Genomic DNA, 12,097 nt, shown 5'->3' on the forward strand with positions numbered 1-12,097 from the left:
AACAGCTTAGAGACCCTGGCTCCCAACAGTGCAAAAATCATATCATGTGAGTTTAAAGCAATACTCCTCAAGTCTAATTATTCTACATTGCCTTTGATTCCATGGCCTCCCACCTTCCTCATCATCCACCCTATTCCCCTGCCCTCATCTTCATTGTCTGTAAATCTTTGATCTTAAAAACCAAATGATAAAATCCCCTTCTCTTTGCATTGCAGTTCCACTTCTCTTCTGCCCTGAACTCACAAACTTCTTTAAAAAATAGTCTATTTCCCAACAGGAAAGGCAGTGGATAGATAGAATGCTGGAGGCTGGAGTTAGGAAGACTCATCTTCCTGAGTTCACATTGAGTCTCAGACACTGAACAGCTATGGGACCCTTGGCAAGACACATAACCCTGTTTGCCTCAGTTTCCTCATCTGTAAAATGAGCTAGAGAAGGAAATGGCATACCACTATAGTAGCTTTACCAAGAAAATCCCAAATGGATCACCAAGAGTCAAACACAACTGAAATGACTGATCAACAAAACTAAAACCCAGCTCATCATTTCCTCACCAGACATTTCTTTTTTTAAAACTATAAATATTTTATTTATTTCCATTTCGTATAGCTATGTCTACATAGTAAGGTAATGGCATCTCTTTTTTTGTAAGGACTTGGAGGATGAATCTGTTCCAATTTTGCAGGAGACAACCTAGCAGTAAAATCCCATGGGGGTGGAGGGGGACTGCCCCATTGGGCCATAAGTCCAAAACTAACTATCCAGAGGGACCTTTGCTGCTATGAGTCACTTTCTGCTCAAAAGGATAATGATAGTTTAGTAGATGGTTTCAACCTCTTCTCACAGAGTGAGATTCTGTAATCTCACAAAGAGAGAGACCCTCACAGAGTGAATTCTGTAGATGGTTTGGCAGAAATGATATGGGAAAACATCCTCTGAAGTTGTCAGAATATAGGAAACATTTCCTGTCAATGTATATATTGCAATCAAATGTACTTTTCAAGATCTTTGGTGGTTTGTTCCCAGGGTACTGCTGAGTGGGAGAAAATAGCATTGGTTTATTTGGTCTCTCCATCCAAACCTTCTTCTGAAGATGTAGCTTCTGTTTGACCTTCACAAGTATATTTGATCATTAAAGAATCATGACATGCTAAATCCTCATCATTATATTCCAAAAGGGGGAGGTCAGCCTTAGTCTCAAGGAAACCTCCCTCCCCATTCTCATTGGACAAATGCCTTGAAGAGCACAAGTCCATTGATGTTTGGGTTACGCTCTCTGCGCTGTAGGAATTAAACTCCTTCTCATGGAGTTCATCACCCTGTCCCAAGATCATCTCTTTTCTCTCCATGAAGGCAGTCCTCTTTCTTTGACCGCTTTGCTGAAATCTCACTTTCCTCTTCATCCTCCCATTGCTTTTTGTATAACAGAGCCATCATGGCGTGTACTGAATGGGTTCTGGCTTCTTCTACTTTGATAGCCTTAGATCCCTGCTGAGACCACAGCAATCTTCAGGTCTGTCTGGAAGAGGTCTGTCTATTAGAGCCTCTTCACTACTCTGGTTCTGACTCACAGGAACTTTTCAGGCCTTGTCTTTGAATCTGAGCATCTTTTTTCTCAAGCCTGATTGGACCAAGAATTTTTTTTGTGCATGTGGAAATAATTCTTCTTTCTGACATTGTCAAGTGAGGCATCTGGTTTCTGTTTGGGGTGTTTTTCCTGAAGGAACCCAGAAGGAAAGTCAGAATCTTTTGTATAGAGTTCATCAATTTTTACCCCAGAGATCTGAGAAGTGTTGTCTTGGAGTACCACCATAAAAAGGGAACGATGCTTCTAACATATACATCACCCTCTCATCTCCTAGCCTACTCAGAAGCCTCTCCTCCAGGGCCCTGCTGCTAAATGTTTCCGTTATTATGTTGGGGTGATACTTGTAGACATGTTTTGAAAACATGACTGGCAATGGCATTGTATTTTCCTCTAACAGTTTGTAACCCCAAACCAGGATATTCTTTTTGTTTCTTTTCACAAATCCTCTGGACAAGTCTGGCAACTACCTCCTTCTGGAAAGACCTCTGTAAGGGGGGTGGGGGGGTTGAATAAAATATCCGTGCATCACATTGTTTTCAAAGCTAAAAGGAACTGGGGAGCCCTGGGCACCTACTGGAGGGTGAGAGGCCCGGGGTGGGACAGGCCCTCCATGGGCACACACACTGCACAGAGGGCCACAAAGAGTTGGAAGGCCTCGGGGTGCTCGCTGTGCACCCAGGTTGGGCCCCGGATCTCAGGCCATCTGTTCCTTGACTTGGAGGTGCTGCACAAACTTAGCCAGGCCCAGTATGTACTGGACTGCAGCCTGAGGCACCAGAGGAAGATGAGCCTGGCGGGAGCAAAGGACTCAGGGCACAAAGTCATGGGACCCCAGACCAGGCCAGGGCCATTCCTCCTCTGCCCTCCTCCTTCTACACCCCAGATTTATTTCTTAACATCCAACTTCTCACTCAAAAGTTATCCATGACATCACCAAATCTAAAGTCCTTTCTCAGTATATATGTTCTTACTGACTTTGCAGTTGGGTACATTAATTACCCTCTTCCTTGCTGCTAGTTAGATCTTCTTCCCTGGGTTTGGGAGATAATACAATTTCCTGTTTTTCCTACCTTATTAATTACCACTTCTTGCCTCTCTTCACTGAGATCCTCTTAATTTGATACTTTTTTATGTTTTCATCCTTGGACTTTCTTTTTTATTTCCTCCTCTCCCTTGGTGGTTTCATTCACTCCAACCATCCCTGAATTTTCCAGAAAAGGACAATGGAATAGTCTAACTGTGATTTACCAGCACCTCAAATTCAAAACACCAGAGTTGCAATTCTTTATCTTATTCCAAAACCATGCTAGTAATCATTCTCCCAGATTGCATGTTTGAAACCCTGGGATAATCTTAAACTTTTTCCTTTTCCCCACATCCACCAAAACTTAGCATTCAATTCCTGTAATATATTTCTCATTTGTCCTTCTCAGTTTCCATGGCCTTCATTCTAGGTTCAATCTTCAATTTAACTCCTCTTAATAATTGTAAAGGATGATCTATTCCATTCTCTGATCCTGCTTTCCATCCCTAATATTGTTGAAAAGTTCAACTTTCTTTTGCATATGCATCTCATCACATCACATCACAAATCTGTTCAAACACCCTTTAATGACTTCCCTACTATCTATCAAATAAAATTCAAACTCCTTAGGGCAGAATCGTTTGGTTCCTACCTACCTTTCCTAAACCAATTCTCTTCATCTGAACAGAATACAGTCAAAGTATATTACTTAGCAAATCCTACACAATCATCTAATACCCATTCTTGTACCTTTCCTCATGGTGCACTAGCCTCACATCTTGTTGAAGCCTTTCAGTTCCCTTAATGCCAACCAGAAATGCCACCTCCTACACAAAGACTTCCCGGGTACTTCACACCTTAAATTCCCCTTAGCATTTGGTTTGATCCTCCTTTTTGTCTTTTTTACAAAAAAGAAATTTGTACATATGTCATACTAGATATTAGCTCCACAAATATAGCCACTATATGTTATCTAATTTTTATGTCTTTCTCAGAATTTAGCATGTTATATAAGTGATTAATACTTGTAAAGCATTTTGCAAGCTATAAATTGTTATCTGAATACACATATATACATATATATAATATACATGTATGTATGTATATGATATATTTGGATATATATGTCTTTATCTATTTCAATATCAATCTATGCATTGAGATATAAAGATATGCAGTTTTCTCTATCTATATATGAAAAGAGAGAGATACTCGCTTTTGTTAATATGAATACAGTGGCAAGTTCAGAAATCTAAATAAAATCAATAAAAAATAGAGTAAAGGTTAGGTTATTACTCTTTCTCTTGACACTAAATTGACACTAAAATTGATTTTAATAATTTTAAATATCAAGAAAGGAAGGTTGAAATGGTACCCAAAGCATCAGCTAATTATAGAACATAGATGATTTTCAAGGGAGCTGATTTCATCTTGGTGCCATTTTCTTCCTTCAGTCTTTGCAAAAGTTTACTGGTTTTTGAATCAAGAGGAGAAAATGGAGACAGACAGAAGTTCGATGATTTGTCCAGGCTCACACAGACAAGCAGTATTGGAATTAGATTTGAATTCAGGTCTTTCTGACTCTAGAGTCCAGCACTAGAGCTATACCTCATGTGGCACCTTGCTAATCTGTATTCTATATGCATATAAGGCCCAGCTAGAACTAGGAGAGTGGGATAATCCGCATATAAGGCCCAGTGAGAATTTGGATAGTGGGGTAATCTGCAATCTTGCTAATCTGTAGGTATCAGTTTGGTCCATCAATGTCATTGAGAGCTGGGATAGGTGTTGGGGGGCCAAGGTTGTCCTTTCTTTGAATTCCTAGCACTTAAATATCTGTTGACTGATAAGCTGAATGAAAGCTTGATTTATTGAATGACTAGGGATTGTATTCACAAGATCACAAATCCAACCTATTTTCAGTGTGAAAAGCAGAGGGGAATAGTTGCTTTTTAACTTCAGCTGATTAAATATATAGCAATGAATCCAAGTGATAAATTGGAGTATGTGTTGTATCACAGGTACAGTCAAGTTAATTATCACTTCACACTGAAAATAAGCATGATGTTAGATGCTTCATAGGATCCTCATTAAAAAGCACCTTGGTTGACTCTTGCATGTGGTAACCAAAACAGAAGAGTATTTCTTCAAGTCCCAGTTAAGAGTTATATAGGCCTAATTTAACAAAACTCAGTGGTAGACCCATATGCTTTAATCATGCTGTCAAGAATTTATAAGGAATTAAATGAAGTGTGATAATGGATTTCAAGTGAATTTGATATGCACCAATGAGGAATGGTTTTAATGACACAAGTCAATATCTATTGAATGTCTTCTGGGTGCTAATGGGAGAGGGAGAGGGAGAAGAAAAGGAAGAAGGAAGGAAGGGAGAGGGGGAGGGAGGGAGGGAAGGAGGAAGGGAGAAAGGGGGGAAAATGAATGAACATATTTGGATGAAATGATCACAAATAGCCCAGAAAGGCAATTTCAGTTCTAATTGGAAGATGCCTCAATAGCCCATTGCTGAAATTTCTGTTTACTATAAACTACTATCTACAATATCTCAACAAAAAATGATTCCGTTTTTGAATGAAGAGCTCCAATGAAGGAAACTTACTGGCTCCCATCCCAACTTTATAAAACTCGTATCTCTTAGAAAGTCTTTTTTGTTCCTTACATACATTTTAAACCTGCCTTTCTACAATGTTTCCAGCTGTGGTTCCTAGTTCTCCTCTCTAGGGCCATGCAGAAGAGTGCATCCCTTTAAATACTTGACGATAACTCTTATGCTTTCTCTAAGTCTTGCTCTCCCTATTCAGAGTATGCACAGTTCAAAGAATCACAAGATTACAAGATTTTTCCACTTGGAAGAGAAGTTACAAGGTCATCTAGTTCAACCAACTCACCAGAAAAAAAAAAATCTGTTCCATTATATTTATTAAGTGGTCATCTAAGTTTTTTCTAAGGAACTCCAAAGGGCAGTTAGATGGTGCAGTGGATAGAACATTAGTTTTGCAGTCAGTAAGAAGGGAGTTCGAATCTGACCTCAGACACTTACCAGCTGTGTGACCTTAGGAAGTCACTTTACCCTGATTGCCTCACATCCAGGGCCACCTCCCGTCACCCTGATTCATATCTGGCCACTGGACCCAGACGGCTCTGGAGGAAAAAGCGAGACTGGTGGCTTAGCACAGGCCCTCTCACTCAAATGCTATTTATGTGCTTGTCATGGCATCCCCTCTCGAAAGGAAACCTTTTATCTCCTGAGGCACTGAATTCTACTTTGGATAGCTCTAATTAGTGTTCCCTTATATCAAAGACTAAATTTGTTCCCCTGAAACATCTACCTTATGCTCTTACTTATATTTTATAGGGTACGACAAGAAAAAAGTCAAGCCTTCTTACAGATGAAACCCACTCCCCACCCCTGACCAACACACACACACACACACACACACACACACACATACATCCTGCCTCTTCTTTCAGGCTAACCACATTCAGTCTCTCCAACAGATAAGGTACGTATGAATTTAAAACCCTTTTCCATTCTGATTGCATTGCATTTTTCTGAGTATTTTACTGTTTAGCAATGTCTTTCCTAAAGTTTTATGTCCTGAACCAAACACAGTATCTAAAATGCTGGATCAGAGCCTATATAGTAAGACTATCGCCTTCTCATTACTAGACACTATACCTCTCTTAAATTAGTCACATTTGTGACTGGTCACATTGTTTTCTTAGCTACCATATCACATGATTGACTCATGTTTTGCTTGAGGTCCACTAGAACCCCCAGATCATTTTAAGATCAACTGCTGTTTAGTCAAGCCAGCCTTTTCTAGAATCATTATTTTATGACTGAATGGAAATATACCTCCTGTCAAGGAGGTTAGTCACATTATAAACACATTTGAAGTAAAAGTTAAAGTACCTTGTGTGAATATTTGATAGATTATTTTTATGACCTGAAAAGAAAGAGATAGAATCTCCTATTAGTGAATATTGGATTTGAAGGAACAATTATTGAGATCCAAGACCACTAAAGACTAATCACCTGATAGACGATAGTGAAGAGATCTGCTGTCTTTTTTTATTACCTGGATTTTTATGTACATATTTTTATAAATATTTTACTTGTTTTCCAATTATATACAATAGTTTCTACAAGTCATTTTTGCAAGGTTTTGAATTTTGCAATGTGTGATCTTTCTGAATTTTGCAATTTTCCCCCTCCCAACAGAAGGAAATCTGATCGTCTTTACATTGTTACCATGATATACATAGATTAATATTGAATGTGTTTAGAGAAAAATTATATCCTTAAGGAAGAAAGAAAATATTAGGGGTAGCAAAATTATGTAATACTTAAGGCAACTTTTTTAAAAATTGAAGATAATAAGCTTTGGTCTTTGTTCAAACTCCACTGTTCCTTCTCTGGATCCAGATGGAATTCTCCATTACAAAACTGTCCCGATTATTACACTGATGGAATGAGCAAGTCCATCAAGGTTGATCATCACTCCCATGTTGCTATTAGGGTATACAGTATTCTTCTGGTTCTGCTCATCTCGCTCAGCATCAATTCATGCAAGGCTTTCTGAGCTTTTCTGAATTCCCATCCCTCTTGGTTTCTAATAGAACAATAGTGTTCCATCACATACATATTCCACAGTTTGTTCAGCCATTCCCCAATTGATGGACAGCCCCTTGATTTCCAATTCTTTGTCACTACAAACAGAGCTACTATGGATATTTTTGTACAACATTACCTGAATTTCAACAGAAAAATTGCCAAATGAAGCATTTGCTGCTCTGGTGGGGGGGGGGGAACCTCACTAATTTTTAACAACACTGATTTGTCAGAGTTGGATTAGAAGTGATTTTGTAAATTTGCATTTTGTCAAATAGACTATCGGAGTAGAGGAGCATTTTTTGAACTGGCTGATGATTATTTCCTAATGTAACTTGTCAAACTGCTGAATTTGCCTCCGACATTCAGGGGTATGATGCCATTCTGTGGAAGCAATGATCTGTGGAAGAAAGGACAAGAGTCTTCTGAAACACTGTTGTTGTCCTCACCCCAACACCCATTTTGCTGTTAGCATTGTGTAGAAACCTCAACGTTCACAAATAATAACTTGTGATCATCACAACAATCCTGAGGAAAATAGAATATTATTTTCACCATTTTATAAATGAACTGAGGCTAAGAAAGGTTAAGTGACTTCCTCAGGGACACACAGCTAGTAAATTAGCTTAACTTATTCTCAGATCAACTAACTATTGGGAATTTGAATTCAGATCTTCTAAACCCCATATCCTGCATTCTCTTACCCATCACACCACCTAGAGTTGTTTTGACAATCAAAATACTTTTCAAACCATAAATCCTAAATAAATGCTAGATATTCCCTATGCCAGTGCACTCTCTCTCTCTTTAAAGAGGACATCCATTAGGTCTAGCTGTGAGGCTTCTGAATACCCTAAGACTGATCTCTTCTGGTTCTTGACAGTGAACCACATATCCCACCATTCCCCCCTGCTTTACCTGTAACCAAATTGGTAATCTAGTGACAGAGGTGCAAGACTCCTATTTGCTAAGTCTTTTTAATTTAATTAATTAATTGATTAATTGATTTTGAATTTTACAATTTTTCCATTAATCTCATTTCCCTCCCCCCCCACTTCCCACAGAAGACAGTCTGTTAGTCTTTATATTGTTTCCATGGTATACATAGATCTGAGTTGAATATGATAAGAGAGAAATCATATCCTTAAAGGAAAAAATCAAGTATCAGAGATAGAAAAATTACATAATAAGACAACGTTTTTTTTTAATTAAAGTTAATAGTCTTTGGTCTTTGTCTACATTCCACAATTCTTTCTCTGGATACAGATGGTATTCTCCATAGCAGACAGCCCAAAATTGTGCCTGATTGTTGCACTGATGGAGTGAGCGAGTCCATTAAAGTTGATCATCACCCCCATGTTGCTGTTAGGATGCGCAATATTCTTCTGGTTCTGCTCATCTCATTCACTATTGGCTAAATCTTGAGTAATTTTCTGGTCCTTACAAGAATTTCCCTCTACTTTGTTTCTACTCTTCAGTGGTTGTTAGAGCATGAATTGCAATCAATAACATGGAAGGGGTTTTTTTTTGGGGGGGGTGGCTATAGAAAATTAAGTATGACTGTCCTGTAGTATCATCTCTGGTTGCCTTTGAATAAACAATGAAACCTATCTATACCAATTCCTTTATTTGACTCAATGAACCCTACTTCCATGGTAATACAGCTTCTTTAACACTTCTGTTTTCATTTACAGTGAAAATGTTAATGTAACCCTTCATTAAATATTGCTTCCTGCACTATATCATCTATGCACATGTCCTCTCCCTGAAACTGTAAATTTCGCAAGGTAGGTACCATGTTTTCTACTTCATTTGAAGGCTCCAAATTACCTACTTCAGTGATAGGTACAGAATAAGCATTTGATGAATATTTGTTGAATCTAAAGACACAACTAAAGAGGAAAAATCCAGGAGCAATCAATTGATTTTCTTAACATTTTTCCCATGCATTCACACACTCACAAAGATCCATATATTTTCACCTAGGGGAAAAAAAGCAGAAACTCTAGCAGCCCCCAGCTTTTCAATTATAAGAAAATAACTCAGTAGAAGATAGTGGAGATGATTTTTTGATCATTTCTAAAAATGTCATTTATTATAACTACTGTCCAGGACTTTCTCTTGAGGAGGGTGATTTAGGATTAAGTTCTGGGACTCTGGAATTTGAGCAGAATATTGATTGTAGTTTTGATAATATTAGCACCAGCTAGTAGGACTGATAATGTTATTATGAGTAGTGAAAAGACTGGAAAGATGGTCGTGTACTATATTTGAAAGCCAAAGTGTGGCATATTGAAAAATCGCCCAGATGCATAATACCTGCAGTCCAATTTTCCCAACTATGTTTTGAAGGACATGCTTTTTTAAATTCATAGGTTACAGAACTCCATAGACATATAGAAGGGGCAAGTAGAATCCAGGGAGATTTTTTTAAAGGGTTGCTCTTTTTTCATTCACTTCCACAAGGTGCTAAGTGTGTCAGAGGCAAACCTCAGGAGTGGAACAATGGTTTTTAATATCTCATTACAGAGTTTTCTACTTATTTTCTGACTGGTTTTGGTTTTGAGTATTTTTTTTCCGTGAGCAAGATCATGATGTTGTTATAGACCCCACAAAAGTATTCTCATTCTATAGAATCTATTCACTGACCCATAAAGGTGACTAATTCACCAACAAGAGTTTGAAATAGATCCATCTATGGTCATTTGAGGACTTACTTTGATTCAGTTTAACAGGTAGTTATTTATTGGATTTATTATAAATACAATATTTATTAAGAGGGATTTTTTGTAAATACTGCTTATTCATTCTACATGTATATGTCTCTTCTGAAAGAATGGAACTTCCTTGAGGCAAGGGGTTCTTTTGTCTTTGACTTTGTCTCCACAGTGCCTAGTATATAGTAGATACTTAAAATACTTGTTAATTGATTGACTGAAAATACTCCAGCTATAGAATCAAAACGTGATGTCTACAAAAAATGCTTGCTTTCTACTATATCACAGTCAATATCATGTTCATTTTTGAAGTCCTTTAAAAATTCTATAAACAAAGGGCAGCTAGGTGGCACAGTGGACAGAGCACTGGCCCTGGAGTCAGGAGTACCTGAGTTCAAATCCAGCCTCAGACACTTAATAATTACCTAGTTGTGTGGCCTTGGGCAAGCCACTCAACCCTGTTGCCTTGCAAAAAAAAACTTAAAAAAATGCTATAAACAAGAAGCTCCCCACTTTTAGGTATTGAAAAAGTTCATAATAATATTTCCTGTTTGGGGAGCATGGTTTCAGGCAAGAGATGAGGGATGGTGTCTACAAAACAATTTATATAATCACTGCAGAAACTATTGCAAAATTAAGGAACTTGAAAATTAGTAAGCAACCAACAACACAAAAGGAATAATATTATTATATTGCACCAATCATGCAGACATCGTCTCATGTCATACCCATAACAACTCTATGAGAAAACTTCTAGAACCCACATTTTACAAGTGACTTAACTAAACCATAGGAAAGTAAAGCGATTTGCCCAAGGTCACACTGCTAGTAAATATATATAAGGTCCAATTCCAACCCAAATCTTCTTGACTCTACTGTCCTATGTTCCTAATATAGGAGGAAAACTATGCCTTCTGGTAGTAAGAAAATATACAGACTACCCAAGAAGCCTAATGTGAATTCTCATTAAGAAAAGCTAAGTAGAGGGAGATGGAGTCAAGATGGTGGCACGAGAGCAGGATTTCCCAGGAGATCTCTTCCAAAATGTTCCAAAAACCTTAAAATTATGACTCTAGCTAAATTTTTGAGAGGCAGAACCCACAGAAAGACCAAGTAAAACAATTCTCCAGCTCAAGGTAACTTGAAGATCCATGGGAAGGCTCTGTTCCACCTGGGTCAAAAGGTGTGGCAATGCAACCAAGGTCTGGAAGAGAACAAACTCCAGTCTTCCAGAAACAGCCCTCAAGGTGCCTGGATTCCCAGGATTGCCAACTCCAGGCAGCTGGAGAGGTTTTTAGACTTCCCAACTCAGGGAACACCAAGCACAACTTTGAAAATCAGTGGGGAAACCTATGACAGAGTGAGCAGAGCCCCAGCCAGTGTGGTGCTCAAGGCACCTGGCTCAAGAAACAGAAGCAGGCCCATGGAAACCACCCAGGAGGAAGCTACCTGTCAGCTGCTTCCACAGTGTTCAATTTATAGAAGGTAAAGGGATGGGGGAAGACTGTTAACGTCTGTCCTCTGTCCCAGGAGGACTCTAGTGTTTTGTCCATATACAGACCCTGGTCACAGTCTGCCCCTGCCCCATTGCCATAGCAGAGAAGGGAGCCTCTTCATAGCTCCAGGCCAGAGGGGAAGGCTTGTGACCATCCACAGACCAAAGCACAGGCCAGGCGAGAATACAGAGCCTCTCATAAGAACTTGAAGGAACTGATGTCCTTGCAGGGGTATTCCAATAATACTCAAAAGCTTGGGAAACAGCCCCAAACCAGGGCATAAGCCCAAGAAATGAGTAAACAGAAAAAAAAGGAACCTGATCATAGACAATTCCTTTGGTCCCATGGAGGATCGAAACACACACTTAGAAGATGACAAAGTCTAATCTTTTATATCCAAAGCCTCCAAGAAAAATAGGAACTGGGCTCAGGCTATGGAAGAGCTCAAAAAAAGATTTTGAAAATCAAGTAAGGGAGGTGGAGGAAAAATTGAGCTTGACAAATGAGAGCTATGCAGGAAAATCATGAAAACCAAGTCAGCAGCTTGGTGAAGGAGATACAAAAGAATGCCAAAGAAAATAACATGTTAAAAATCAGATTAGATCAAATGCAAAAAAATAGTCCAAAAAGTTAATGAGG

The 12,097-nt window shown here is 38.7% G+C and overlaps 1 pseudogene; it reads right to left on the minus strand.

The window, feature by feature from the left end:
- Positions 1-829: 829 nt before the first annotated feature.
- Positions 830-2,413, minus strand: LOC141494048 (uncharacterized; annotated as a pseudogene).
- Positions 2,414-12,097: the final 9,684 nt, after the last annotated feature.

Source organism: Macrotis lagotis, chromosome 7 (genome assembly GCF_037893015.1).
Source record: "Macrotis lagotis isolate mMagLag1 chromosome 7, bilby.v1.9.chrom.fasta, whole genome shotgun sequence".
Lineage (NCBI taxonomy): Eukaryota > Metazoa > Chordata > Mammalia > Peramelemorphia > Peramelidae > Macrotis > Macrotis lagotis.